Source organism: Podarcis gaigeae (genome assembly GCF_964106915.1).
Source record: "Podarcis gaigeae genome assembly, chromosome: 11".
Taxonomy (NCBI): domain Eukaryota; kingdom Metazoa; phylum Chordata; class Lepidosauria; order Squamata; family Lacertidae; genus Podarcis; species Podarcis gaigeae.
In genome coordinates, this window is record NC_139687.1 from 35265019 (window position 1) to 35279807 (window position 14789).

The following is a 14789-nucleotide window of genomic DNA, read 5'->3' on the forward strand; positions in this document are numbered from 1 at the left end:
CCCATTAGGTGTTTGCAGAATGTATGATTTATTGATGTGGTATGAACTATTAACTTTTTTTAAAAAAACAGCACAATGAGACAAAGCTGCCTCAAGTGCATTTGCAACAGCAGTTTCAATGATGTCAGTATTTCAGAGGGAATCATTAATTGCCCTTTAGGCTGAAGAAACAAAGGTAACCCTATATTTTAATGTATTACAACCATGTACATTTGTTAAGATCACATATAGAAGAGCCATGTGGGCGCACATAGAAATTATTCATTTTCCCTCAGATTTTCTTACATTGCAGATTTTAGTCTACATATTTTAAAAATCACCCAGAAAAATAAGAATCATGTGAACTTAACTTATCCCTTCCTTTCACACTTCTGGGTTTTATTAAATTACGGGTGAATCGATTGGCATGCTTGATATATCTGGTTGTATTATAACCTTCAACAAAAATAACACAACGAAGATGAAGGATTTTATTCTGTGATCATTTCAGAACTGTTCTTTGTCACAGAACTAATAAAACTAGGCTGTGGCATGATCTACTTAATCAGCTGTGTTTTGTGGAAGGTTCACAGCACAGGAAAATAGGCATTCATAGTTCTAGAGAATTTACTAAAGAATGCCCCCCCCCTTTAAAATTCCTAGGTTAACTTTCTGTCTATGTTTTCCAGTTCACAATACACAGCAAATTCTCTAATCTTGATGACTAGTTCCTACTCTATGTAATGTAAATTGAGAGTACAGTGGTACCTTGGTTTATGAACTTGATCCGTCCCGGAAGTCTGTTCTTAACCAAAGCGTTCTTAAACCAAGGTGCGCTTTCCCATAGAAAGTAATGCAAAATGGATTAATCTGTTCCAGAATTTTAAAAAGAACCCCTAAAATAGCAATTTAACATGAATTTTGCCAACGAGACCATTGATCCATAAAATGAAAGCAATAATCAATGTACTGTACTATAAAATAAATAAAACAGTATTGTAGATGATAAAAATGATTTTTTCCCCTTACCTGCACTGATGATAGTCATTGTTTGGATGGGGTGCTTTTATCCATTTCCGCAGTCACACAGTCAATCAATCAATCAATCAATCAATCAGTAGCTGAATTGGGATCCACACAGATTCCTCCCCCAATGCGGAAAATGCTCCTTAGAGCATGTGCCTCCCGCAGCAGCATGGGGGGAGGAGTTGCGCACCCGCAAACCAGCTGGCTTGTGGGTACGCAGCTTCCCTCCCGCAGCAGCTGTGGGAAACGCCGTGATGACCCCCTTCTCTGCTGCCGGACAATGAAAGTGTGGCACTCAAAACAGAAGTGCACCCCAGAAATGAACAGAGTATATTTGGATTCAAAAAAACGTTCGCTAACCAGAACACCTTCCTCCAGTTTTGAAGTGTTCATGTTCCAAATAGTTCGTGAACTAGGTTGTTTGTAGACCGAGGTACCACTGTAGATACATCAGGGTAGATATGAAAGTTCTTTGGCATTGCATCTGTGTGGTAGACCATCACTTAAATTTCCAAACGCATATGTGCAAAATAGCCCTTATTGGACAGTGCCATAGGTAAAGCTGTACTTTTTTGGTAATATGAAAGTTACATAACTCAAGGGTGTGATTACCATTATTTATTCGGTTTTTAAGGTTAAACTTGCTGCACTCTTTTGAATATTACGGACAGACAATCCCCAGTGTCCTGTGTTGCTGGGCAATTGCTCCACTTATTTCATCTTTCCTGAGTCCCTTATACAAAGTGTCGGTCGGCACTGAGGTCTCTAGGCCAATGCTAAATAATGAATACCTTCTGAGCCTACAGAATATGCCTGCTAGGTTTCATTGATAATGCCAGTGAAAGTTATCGCAGCTTACCAAAGTGGCTCTGAATATTCCCAGCGCTGGGATTTCAATTGCTGTTTTTCTTGCGTGTAAACTCAAAATAGAAATTGAGTGGTATTCGTATGTAGGTGGTTGGCTCTGGGCCTTGGTGACCAATTGCCTGAGAACCTCGATTACATAACTGTTGAAAACAACGGGGGAATATTGAGCGATTTTTTTTTGGCCATGTCTTCAATAAAATTTGATAAGGACTCAGTTTGCCGGTTGGCCTGTTCTAGATCTTTCTGGATCTGCTTTAACCACCCGATTGCCATTTTGTCTTTTAGTTAATTGTTTTAAACATAAAAAGCTTCACGATCAGTGAAAATAAGACTCATCTTATGGGAAAGCTAGAGAGAATGCCAGAAGCAAGCTGTAAAAATGCAAATTGTTGGGATAGAAAGATACGGTGGAAACTGGTTTCTCAGATATTACACCTTTTAATGGGAGTAGCATCCATAGGTTTCTTTTAATAGTTTATCAAAGTTTTATGCGCACTTCATAATGCACTTTAGAACTTGGAACAGATATACGGTGAATAAATAATTCATCCTAATGGCTGGGGAAACCCTTTGTGGACTATGAAATTTTAGAAAATAGCAAGTAGGCACAATATAATAATAAAACCATGATACTTAGTCACAAAATGTACTTAGCTCATTTTTTAAAAAATGCCGTTCAGTTTCAATTATTTATGTTAGTATTTTAGGATATTCCAGGAAATGTCCTATTGTTTTCAGTATACAATAAGGAACTTGGGTGCAATCCTGTTGACTTCAGTGCATTTTACTATTTCGCTGGAGTCCTGAACAACCTTATTTTATGACAGCCACACTGACCTCAACCATAGGGTTGAGGGTTCCCATAATTAAAGTTAGAACATTTCTTTTTATTGTCCCTTATGAGAAAGTTGTACTATTACTGACATTTGGGGTATGTATGTGTGTCTTAACATTTATGAGTTACTTCCATACTTGGAGAAACCCAACATAATTTTTCACTAAAATAATAAAATCCATATAAAAACATAAAAAACAGGAGCAGCACAAACAAACGTGCCATAAAAAATGGTACAAAATACCATCACTAAAAATGGCTGGCTACAAAAAGACGCAGTGTTAAACAGCCAGCCATTCAATAAGTAGTGAAAACAGTAGTGAAAAATTAGCATTCGTAAAACCTGGACCAATATCAGCAGCAACCATATCGCAACCTTGACCTGAAATCTTCCCTGGGTAGCTCCTGACCTGATGATCTCTTGCTTGTGAGCCTCCTGCTGGCCTTTGACTGTGCTGGAGTAATTGGAGACTCATGGAGATACTGGAATAAGGGGGTTTTGGTGCAAGCCAGCAATTCTGCATTTGCACAAACTTTGGGTTCTATCAAATATTAGTTCTGCAAAGAGTATTGAAATTGGCTTCATTAATTTTAGTGGGTCTACTTTGAGTAGAACTTAGAGGTAATCCAGTGTGTTTAAATCCTTTTAAACACGTAACTATTGGACTCAAATCCATAGGGAATGCAGGGTTTCTGATTGTGGGGAGATTTCTAGATGGCCTTGGCCAAATGCCCCCTTCAGGTGTTCCAGCTCAGTGCCAGGAAGGTAGTGGTAGAGTAGACAGGGATGTTGTTGGGTCATGGCATGTGTCTTCTCATGGCCCCTGCTTGTTTTAGGATTTCCTCTTCAATATAATGATGGAAGGCTAGAGGGCTTATGTATATTGTTGGGAGAAACTATGATCTAAGGGTTGTTTGTTACCATGGCAGAGATTTAGGTTCTACTTCTTGTTGTTGTTTAGTCATTTAGTCGTGTCCGACTCTTCGTGACCCCATGGACCAGAGCACGCCAGGCACTCCTGTCTTCCACTGCCTCCCGATGTTTGGTCAAACTCATGTTGGTAGCTTCGAGAACACTGTCCAACCATCTTGTCCTCTGTCGTCCCCTTCTCCTTGTGCCTTCCATCTTTCCCAACATCAGGGTCTTTTCCAGGGAGTCTCCTCTTCTCATGAGGTGGCCAAAGTATTGGAGCCTCAGCTTCAGGATCTGTCCTTCCAGTGAGCACTCAGGGCTGATTTCCTTCAGAATGGATAGGTTTGATCTTCTTGCGGTCCATGGGACTCTCAAGAGTCTCCTCTAGCACCATAATTCAAAAGCATCAATTCTTCGGCGATCAGCCTTCAGGCGATCAGGTTCTACTACTGGGAAATAAAACCCAATCCTTTTCAGCTGCCCCAATTCCAGGCATGGGCAGCTCTGCCATAAGTTGGGATGCTGAGATACAGGGCAGCGTGAACAACGTCTGTGGCTGCAGAGTTAGTCAACAGTTGTGATTTCAGATCAGGGGGTCAAGTTCTCTCGTCTTTATTTTTTCTGCCTTAATGCACAGACTCAGAAAAGCTTATGTGCTGGGTATTGTGATCAGCAGGGCATCCCATGGCATGGAAAGCCATCCCCGCACCCTGTGATAAATGTATAGAGATGCATTTAAAGATTCCACAGTTCCTTCCTTTATTATTGCTGTTATCCCTTATTGAAGCCCAGCTGTGTTTAATGAGCTGGAAATGAAGCAAGCCAATAAAACATGTGTTCATTGTTAGAAGAATAGCAATTGGACCATGTGCATGCGTGTGATTGCACAGCCAAAACTTCAAAGCTTAATATAAAGGCAGTTTAATGGAGGGGGTCATACTTAATGAATTTTGGGAAGTAGGAAAAAGCCAGCTGGTGGGCAGTGTCCCATATGAAGGTGAGGCCAAAGGTGAGTCACGTCACAGCAGAGCAGGGTTTCAAGGAACACTTAAATTGCTCTTGCTGGTGTTCATTGTGCGGATGAAACACACATTTTCTTTAAAAACCTATTTCCAAATTCCCCGAAGAGCCGTTTGTAATCTACGCATTGCGGAAAGATTGGTTTGGGCCTAGGCTCTGGTAAATTTCTCTTTAACAATTGCTATGGGGTTTAATTGCAGGTCACCTCCAAATGGTAGTGGCATCAAAATCCACAGCAAGCATTGTGTGGGAAACAGTGAACTTCAAACATTACAGACTTACACAATGGATTTTTTTCTTTCTTTTCAAGGATCTTCTCTAGATCCTATAGAAAATATTCAACATTTGCATGTGGAATGCTGTCCAAATTCCATGCTCTCTAATCATCAAGTCATTCCTCACTGTGCTATGACTGTCCACAGCAATGCCCTTCCATTCCAAGAACATATAATTTATTTTCATTCATTTTTGTTTGATTAATGCACTCCTTTTTCTAGCACACACATGCACCTCTCCTCTCTCCCCCATTGCAACTAGCCTGCCATAGCTGTCCTGCAAGTAGTGGCAAAAAAGCAAAGGTGAAAACATATTTATCATTCCAACATGCTTTGGACCTTACTGGCCCCTTTTCAGGACAATTCAGGAAATAAAGATTTGACATTTAGATGTGCTGCCTTTTCTTTTCTCACGCTACCTTAGGACGGCCTTGCCCCCAAAGCTTTTAGCTTGTCTTTCTAATCCCTTTTCTGGGATTCCCATTTTTTAGCTGCATTTTGTTCTAGCTGCAGCGAGGCTCCCACCTGCCTCGCTTGCTTTTGTACGATTGTTAAGTTACTGAACCAGGATGGGGGCTGTTGTCATGGTAACGGCAAGAGGCAAGTTGCTTCCAATGCTCCGCAGAAATAATGGTCCCTACACAGCCTTAGGGCCAAACGGTACATTGCGGGAGACATGGAAGGACTTGAAAATTGTGCACCTGTTTTGCACTTTCTCCCCTGTAATGTGTGGTTTCCCTCCCCCTCCTCCCCGGCTCTTGCCCGTGATGTGATATCTTCACGCTGTGCATTTCCCAGGCCCTGCGCAACATCATTAGCTGCTGTTGCTGCCAGAGGGCTTGACAGCGTAATGGGTAAGCAAAGCCACATTTGTTAGGTAAAGAGAGTAGAACGTGACACAGGGAGGCTGTCACCTTGGGATTGCACACGGATTACATGTATGTATGTTGAATGCACATAAGGAGAATGCGATGGTGCCCCTGTTCCGATCAGCACAACCTCCACAACTGAGAACTCTGCCAAAAGGCAAATTCCTTGATCATGCTTACTGTATGGACGTCTGTTGCCCTTACGCAAATTATGCTGAATGCATTTCGGCTGGGAGCAGGGCCAGTAGATCAGTGCTGCTTCCCCAGCACATATGCATGTTTGCAGTGCAGTGTGACATATGTGCATGACCAGTGCTGTTTTTCTAGAAAAAGAGGTGCCGGAGCTCAGCATGAACGCCTCCCTTGTTCTCTTAGAATGGCAAGGGTGTCCACCTGAAAGGTGCTGGAACTGAGTTCTGGCTGAAAAACACACACACTGTGCGTGACCCTAGTGTCTACTCCAATGTGCTGTTTGGCTGTTAGGTATAATAAGAGTTCCTAATGCAATATGGCCAGCAGAGGGAGAAAAGCGTTCTGTCACTCACACGAGGCTAGAAGCTGACTGTGGAGGAGATGAAATGGGAGATGGGTTTTCAGGAATGCAGTGGGAATGGCAAGAGTGGGATGCATTATTACTCACTTATTAACAATTTCTCATAAAAAAGAGCTTCATCTCCATATGAGAAGCCACAGCTTGAAATAAAAAACCACTATCCAGCAATGTTCAGTTGCGTGGTTAAAATAACAAGTTAACAGAGATTTGAAACCACATCAAAAGCCAGTATTCCTTTATAAACAGTGATATTTTAATAGTTTCTTTTAAAAACCAAAAACATTCCATCTGTTTAGCAGTGAAAGATTAAAAAGGCTGATCATTGCCAGGCTTACAGCCAGTGGGACCCCATTTATTTTTGTGCCAGCTAAAGACTTGGTCCAGAGACCTAGTTTTCTAAATAAATGGGAAGTAAAAAAGAAAGCAGCCATGATGCTTTTTTACCCAAAAGCATGCAATAAAGCAGGGTCAAGCTTGTCAGTCTGTGAATTACATGTGGGCTATATCACTAAAGGCTACAGGTGGGGAGGGATCACTGAATGTGATCAGAGACTGAATGTGTCTCTGTAGCAATTCAATTCCATGCACATAGAAAACTAGTATTTTATTCATTTATCAGAGATTTCTACGCTGCCCTTCACTAAAAATGGTTGCAGGGCAGTTTACAAAAGTAAGATAATATGAAATATAATGCATTATAAGCAAAATGTTTAAATAATTCTAATCATAGAATCATCGAGTTGTTGAGTTGGAAGGGACCCTGAGGATCATCTAGTCCAACCCCCTTCAATACAGGAATATGCAGCTGTCCTACACAGGGATCAAACCTGAAACCTTGCCGTTATCAGCACCAAGCTGCAGAAACATTATTAGCAGCATTAGTAAAAATGACGTATCTGACTACACGCCCTAGTTAGGGCCAGGTGCACCTTGTTAAGAAGGCCATTCCACAGATGCAGAGCCACCACCAAAAAGGCTCATCCACATGACCCCACACTATGCATCTCATTAAATACAGTGACTGCCAATAGAGTTTCCTCCACTGATCTTTAATGCACAGGCAGGTTGACTCAGAGGAAGGCATTATCTCAGATACTTTGAACCCAAGCTAGTTTTTGTGTGAAGGGGCATTCAGTCATGTGATCCCAGTGGAACAGATCCGGCAGAAGTCTTTCACCTCAGTGAGCACTAGACCCAAACAGTGCTGCATAAGGAGGGGCAAATCTTAACAATTCCATACGTGTTTTTGCAAGCAATTCCCCCTAATATAAATACATCTGTGTCTGTTATTTTCACCACAAATAGCTGCATTTTTACACACACTTTCCCCTAATTATGTACCCTTTGTACATTTCTTTGATGGGAGGAACTGCATTGTAAAATTAGAAGTGTAAATATTGAAAGATAGTTATGATTCAGTTCCAGCATAGTTTCAGGAAGTGAAAATCAGGTATTTTAATTGGTGGTGGAGAGGAATGAACCATATTTCTCCCTCATCTCTAGTGGTGCCATTAGGTAATTTTAGAATGGGGATCTTCTGGGGAACTCTATGGATGGCAATGTACTTCACAATGTGCTTAGCCAGCCCTGCTGCATTTGGAGACCCCCTTGCTCATTTTGATGAATGAACCATGGATTTATTTCCTGAACTGTTGCCCTGATTGACAGCACTACTGTGTCCAAGTAAGAGAAGAAATCTCTTCTTGCATGTTCCAGGGTGACGGAGCCCCTGGGAGGATGTCGGCATCTGACCATGCATCCAGCTGAAGGCAAGAACCTATGTGCCATTTGGAACCTTGATTTTATCAAGAGTTTCCACTAATGCCTACAGAGTATTCACATACACACCTGTATGCATGTGGAGTCCATTCTTACCTCTGGCTGATCATGATAAGGTTTGGTGGAGTCACTGGGCATGTTCCTCTTCCCATTCCACATTCTCAGTCAACCTGGGTTTTACAAGGGAGAAAATGGCATATACAGTGGTACCTCGGGTTACATACGCTTCAGGTTACAGACTCCGCTAATCCAGAAATAGTGCTTCAGGTTAAGAACATTGCTTCAGGATAAGAACAGAAATTGTGCTCTGGCGGCCCGGCGGCCCCATTAGCTATAGTGCTTCAGGTTAAGAACAGTTTAGGGTTAAGTACGGACCTCCAGAACGAATTAAGTACCGTACTTAACCCAAGGTACCACTGCACCGTGCCCCCATGTATAAGACGCCTCCTGTTTTGGGGGGCCCAGATTTAAGAAAATGGGGGGATGTATCCATGCATAAGACGCCCCCTAATTTTTGACATTATTTTTTAGGGAAAAAAGCTAGTCTTATACTTGGAAAAATACGGTAATTGTTAATGTGTAGTTAGTGACAAGGCCCCTCACCATGAATGGTTAACATTAGGAAGTAAAAATAAGGCTTGTGCAAATCACGGTACCAGTGACATGTGGGAAGAGCCATATGTACAGTGGAGATGTTTATTTTCTTCTCTGCACAGATACCCTCTTCCCTTTCTTAGTACAGTTTTGGAAGGTGCTATTTAAACTCTCCCAAGTTTCAAATACAGTTTCTGATAAGTTGGGTGGGGGAAAAACATAAAGTTGATGCTGTCAACTTATGGCTGCCTGGTGGTAGTAATGCCTGGATGGTATTGAAGTAAGCGACAGCTGAAACATTTTAAGCTTTTTGCAACTCCTCCTGTCGAGCTGATGGGTGTGCTGTTGAGCTAGAAGGAGATCTCAGCCATCTCAAAATCATAATGAGCTGCTGGATAGAGGAAGACAAATTAAGAGTGAAATCTAAAAGTAAATTGAGAAATATTAAAACATGCACACATATAAGCTTCAGATGGACTTAAGCAACCCAACATGCCCCTATCATTAACTGTCATATTCTTAGTTTTATGACATTTATATCCTTACCTTCCTTGGAGTGTTCAGGGAGGTTATACACTCTTTCACCAGCAGCAACCACCTTATAGGGGATGCTCATCATCCTCCCAGATGCACCTCTCGGACTGAATGCACAGCCACCAAGGCCAGTGCAGCTTTTGAGGGGTGTTCCTCCAGCATCCTATGCAATGTCACAGTGGATCCTGGGATGCACAACTCAGTTTGTGTATACTGCAGTGCTATCCCAGGACCTTTTGCTGCCCAGATGCACTTTAGAAAAGCTTCCTATACCATTCAGCCACCAATTTTTGCCTTCTTCCCTCCTAAGGCTTCAACCATGCCCACATTTACCTGGTAGTATTCTCTGGAAAAATAATCTCTCAAAGGACCTGTTGATGGCATTTTTCCATTGTACTGTTGATAGTGTATTAACTTATGGTCTGTGTGTGTGGTTTGGGAGCTGCACGGTCAGGGAAAAAAGCCAATGCTGTCCAGGGTTGTAATGACTGCGTAGAGAATAATTGGGTGCACTCTTCCCACCTTGCATCAAATCTATGCTTCCAGGTGTCACAAGAAAGCTGCAGAGATAGTGCAGGATAGTGCGCACCCCAGAAATGACCTCTTCCAGCTTCTGCCTTCTGGAAGAAGGTACAGGGTTATAAAGACTAGGACTAGCCACCTGAGTAACAGTTTCTATCCAAATGCGATTTTGGCTTTAAACGCAGTGTAAGGTAGTCTCTATGGGAGTATATTGTATTTAATTATGGGGTATCAGAGTTTCTAGGGGGCTAACCAGGCTGGGATAGCTGGGATAGCAGGCTTGTTGGGTTTTTGAATGCCTGATGTAGATTTTTTCAATTTCGTTGTTCTGTATGGGACAATGACAATAAAGATTATTGTATTGTAGTAAGTCCCATTGAACTCAGTGGGACTTACTTCTGAGCAGACCTACATAGGATCACTCTGCGCGCGCGCGCGCGCACGCACACACACACACACACACACCCTCTTAACCTGCTTGAAGTGGGAAGAACCACTAGGTTAGAACAGGGAAGTAAGGAAGGAGAAGGGGGGAAATATAAGTTATCTTAAAATTAATAAAGAAAATTTGACTACAAGATTCTGGCACCTTTCTGTACAAATCTTGGCATTAGTGTAAGCATTAGCTTGCTGGGCTGAGCCCATAACATGAACATGAGGGTTTTCCCAACCTTCATAGGCTATACTAAAATACAGAACTGGAAAGAATTGCTTTCAGCTTTGTATAGCTCTTTCTGTTAGGCTGTTGGGGGCACTGTTGAGCTAGATGAGATGTGACAATTTCCATTTCTATAATGCAACAAGATAATAAGGTAGTCTACAGCAGATTGAGGAAAAATTAAAATCCAATCTAAATGTAACTTTGGAAACGATGAAATAAAACCACAAGCAGTTTTGCAACTAGTTAGATGAGCAGAGGGAAGATGGCATTAACAGCTAGTTTTTTTTTAAAAAAAGGGCAAGGTAGCCTTTTCTGACTTTAATTCCTGTTGTAGCAAGATTTGGCACGGGGGTGGGGTGGGGGTGGGATCTATTGTTCATTCCTAACAGACGATGTAAGCAAAGTGCATGCAATCCTAACGATATTTACTCAGGACAAAGACCCATGTAGTTCAATGAGATTTTACTCCTTAGTAAGTGTGCTTAGGGTTGCAGCCTAAAGCTAGCAAGCATTTTGTTCCTACTGAAAAAAAATATCTCCGCTATTGTACTCAAGGTTTATAACAGTCCTTTAAAAAACCAACCAACCAACCAACCAACCAACCAACCAACCAACCAGTGAATGCATAGGGGAAGATTGCTTGGCCTATCATAGTCCCATATGTAGGCTGTGACCACTGTACCCAGACATATCCCTGATTAATTTCACAGTTCTTCCTTAGCCATGTTCAAGCGTTTGCCTGAACATGCAAAACACAAAGCTGCTAGCATGAGGAACAGGGACACATATACAAGCCCAGCCCACAACATCCTTGAGCGCATTAGCACCTCTTCAGACCTTTGTGAAATTAGCGTGAAAGCATGAAAAGGGTGTTTAACAAGCATGTTCCACTGAACACACTTGGAAACTCTCTCCATGATCAGAAACCCCAATAAGCCAAGGTTCCCACACGCAAATGAATTTCTAAGTGGGTTTGAACAATTTGCACTAATAACACACAGATATCAAGAGCAGCTGTTGATTCCAGGGAAGTTATGGGCAAGGCTTATATATGCACACCCCTGCCCATGTGAACTGAACAGGGCTACCGTCTCTGTGCCATCTCACATATAGAGCCTTGCACACATAGACCACATCTCAGCACAGGAGTAAACAATGTAGTGTCGTCCTGGTTTCATTGCACTACAGCTCCCATACTTCCTGGCTATTGGTCATGCTAGTTCATGCTGATGAGAGCTGTAGTCTGGAAAAGCATCTGGAAGACACAAATTGGTTATTCTTCTAGAACTTCTGACAGGAATGAAGGCCCCCCTCCTTCTTCTTTAAGGTCATGATGGACTAGAACACAAGAATGGCTTTTTCTTTAGAGCCAATCCCACTAGATTGGAGGTAGCAGAAGGTTATGAATGTCATTACATGAGCGGTAGCCAATGTGGTGTCCTCAAGGACTACATCTCCTATCAGACCCAGCCAGTATGGCCAATAGCTGGGGGGGGGGGGACTTGTAGCCCAACAACACCTGGAAGGTCTTGACTACTACTGCGTTATATCACAACAAAGATGTTTATGAATTCTTGCTGGGAAGGTGCTTTGAGGATTTTCTAATGCAAGTGGCAACATGTCTTGGGCCGACCTTCTGTCTGTCGATGCTGCATGTGAAATAGCTGTACTTTTATAATCACAAACCACTAATTGCAGGCCACATGGTTATTGGAACTATATACTAACCCGATAACAAAGTTACAGCGTTTCATCAGCCTTTGAAAGGAAAGCATTTTCCTAGGAAACATAGTCAAGAGGTGTGGGTGTCTCTCTCCCCCCTTTCCTGCTTTTAAGCCTCAAATGAAGAAGAAAAAGAAAATCGTTACCAATGTCATCCTTTTCCTACCCACCCCTTCTCCTCAGAGGTAGCATTATGTTTCTACAAAGTGGGATTGTGAGGCGTGCCTGATGCCAATGTTTCCAGATGAGATGATGAGGTGTGCACTATTCTGAGCAATATTTCTGGAGCTCAGAATTAACACAGACAATGGGTGCCACCCACTAAGGCCTGATTTAAATGCCTTGATCAAATCCCCTTGATCACAGAGATTGGAACAGCTTGGAAACGGAGTAGTGATTTTCCGTGTTCTGTCCTGAGGTTATGCAATGATGTCCCGAAAGAACAATATCTAGAAACCCTCCCCTTTGAACGTTAAAAAAAGGGAGATCATTTTGTTTTTTGTTTTTTTTGTTTTTTTAAGGAAAGCTTTTGCTGCTAGTTGTGCTAATTCTCATTGATTTTAACAACTGGGTTTTTCTCTTGCTTCTTGATATGAGAGTGGTATTTTACTGGGAGTTTTGTGAATTGTATAGTCTTAAGTTTGTACTAAGCTTATGAAGAGGCGGGGGGGGGGGGAGTTGATGAAAGGCTACCTGTAAAACTGTTTTAACATTTTGAAGAAAATGACACAAATGTTTCTCTTTATTTCAAGTTTGGGAAATAATGGAAATTTTAAAAAGGGATGTAAAAGAAGAATAGTAAGAACATTTAAACAATTACAGTGGAAATATGGGAGTAACAAGACTAATAATGCATGTTGTACACAATAGGGAGTAATATTAAAATTTAAAAACCAACTGAGAATGCTTTTTATAAAATATTTGATAATGTAAGAAGAATAGAAAATTGCTTTCATTTTAAAAATACCTGGTCCTATGAAACTCACTTAAGTATAGCTAAACTTTGTCACTAAAATTTCCCAAATCTTATCATACTATCCCTGAATAGTTTTTCCCAATTATTAACTCTTCCAAACAATTCTAAAAGGATAGTGAGACAAGACTTAATATATTCAGAAGCCACATTCACCATTGGGGGGGGGCAGAAAACGTTCTTCCTCATGCTTGATAATCGTATTTTGCACAATGCTTTCCACCAATTTATAGGTATAAAATGGAAATCCAATTATCTTCAGACTTTTTTGGGGGGGGGGCAAAGCTACCATAAATGAAACATATGAACTGATTGTTATGACACTTCGTCCAGGAAAATCGCAGGCACTATTTACAAATATTGGTGCTGCTACGCTGTGGCTGCTCCCCAAGGCATTTTCATAATGTACAAAACTTCTGGCCTGCGTGGCTGAGGCAGATTGCATTGTTACGAGCCATGCCTGCAACACGAGTGACAATGGGTTGTAAAAGTTGGCCCTTAGAAAGAGAGAGAGAGAGAGCTCTGCTGCAGAGCCAGGAAAACCCTGGACTTGGAGGCTTTCGTAGCTCATAAATATAAAGATACGGAATAAGTTGAGCACTGCCCACACCTGAGCTGCTGATTTGTTGCTCCCAGTTAGTGCTTGTCGAACTATCTGTTTTCATTGTGGCATTTAACAGCCTGCTGTGCGACCAGCTGCTGCTGCCTGGATCGGACCCAGAGCCTTGTAGCACGTCCAAGCTGACTGCGGAAAGCATGGTGACAGCAGGCCTTCCTGCTACACTTTCAGGCTGACGGTGTCGTCTGGGTGACACATTGTGCTTTTTTTGTGTGAGGCAGGCAGTGCAAAGTTGTACTTGCTCACTCAAACGGCAGCCAAGGGTTTGATGCTTAGAGCTTGTCTGGTGCTTTTGTTCCTCAGTCTCCTTGAAATGCTCTCGACTTTCTCCCTTGGGTGCCTTCTGTGTGATGCTTTTACTGGAAAAGCCGCAGCTATGTGGTAGAGTGTTTTTTTTTGGGGGGAGGGGTAGAACATGTCACTCAATTGTGGAACAGCTGCTTTGCATGTAGAAGGAGCCAGGTTCAGTCCATGGCACCTCCAGTGAAGCAAAAGGAGCAAGTGATGCGAACAGCTTCTATCCAAGCCCCTAGAGAGACATTTCCAGACAGATAACACTGGGCTAGACAAATAGGCCCCATCCGCGCTATAGATTTAAAGCAGTATTGATTGATTGATTGATTGATTGATTGAATTCATATATTGCCCTATACCCGGAGGTCTCAGGGCAGTCCACATAAAAAGCAATAACCCAATAATAATGCCCCCCAAGAGCCACATTTTAATTGGTATGGGATGTTGATTAGGTCAACTAAAGGCCTGGTTAAAAAGGAACGTTCTTGCCTGCCGCCTAAAGGTGTACAATGAAGGCGGCAGGTGAACGTCCCTGGGGAGAGCATTCCACTTAAACAGGCAGGGCTTCCCCGAAAGAATCCCATTGTTGAGGGTGCTGAGAGTTAACCACTCTGAGAATTGTAGCCCTGCGTGGGGAATAGGAGTCTCCCTAACAACTCTAGGCACCCTTAGCAAACGACAGTTCCCAGGATTCTTTGGAAGGGAAGTCATGACTGTTGAAAGTGGTGTGAAACAGCCTTAGTTGTATAGTGAA

General features: G+C 42.1%; 1 protein-coding gene and 1 long non-coding RNA gene across 10 annotated transcripts in view; both read left to right on the top strand.

Moving 5' to 3' along the window:
- Nucleotides 1-14789, top strand: part of ARHGEF28 (Rho guanine nucleotide exchange factor 28) — a 132619-nt gene that overhangs the window by 110744 nt on the left and 7086 nt on the right. The gene's annotated exons all lie outside the window — the stretch shown is intronic.
- On the top strand, nucleotides 193-6116 carry LOC310827404. The gene is made up of 2 exons (XR_014556351.1): nucleotides 193-3645; nucleotides 4061-6116. It is a non-coding gene; the product is annotated as an uncharacterized lncRNA (long non-coding RNA).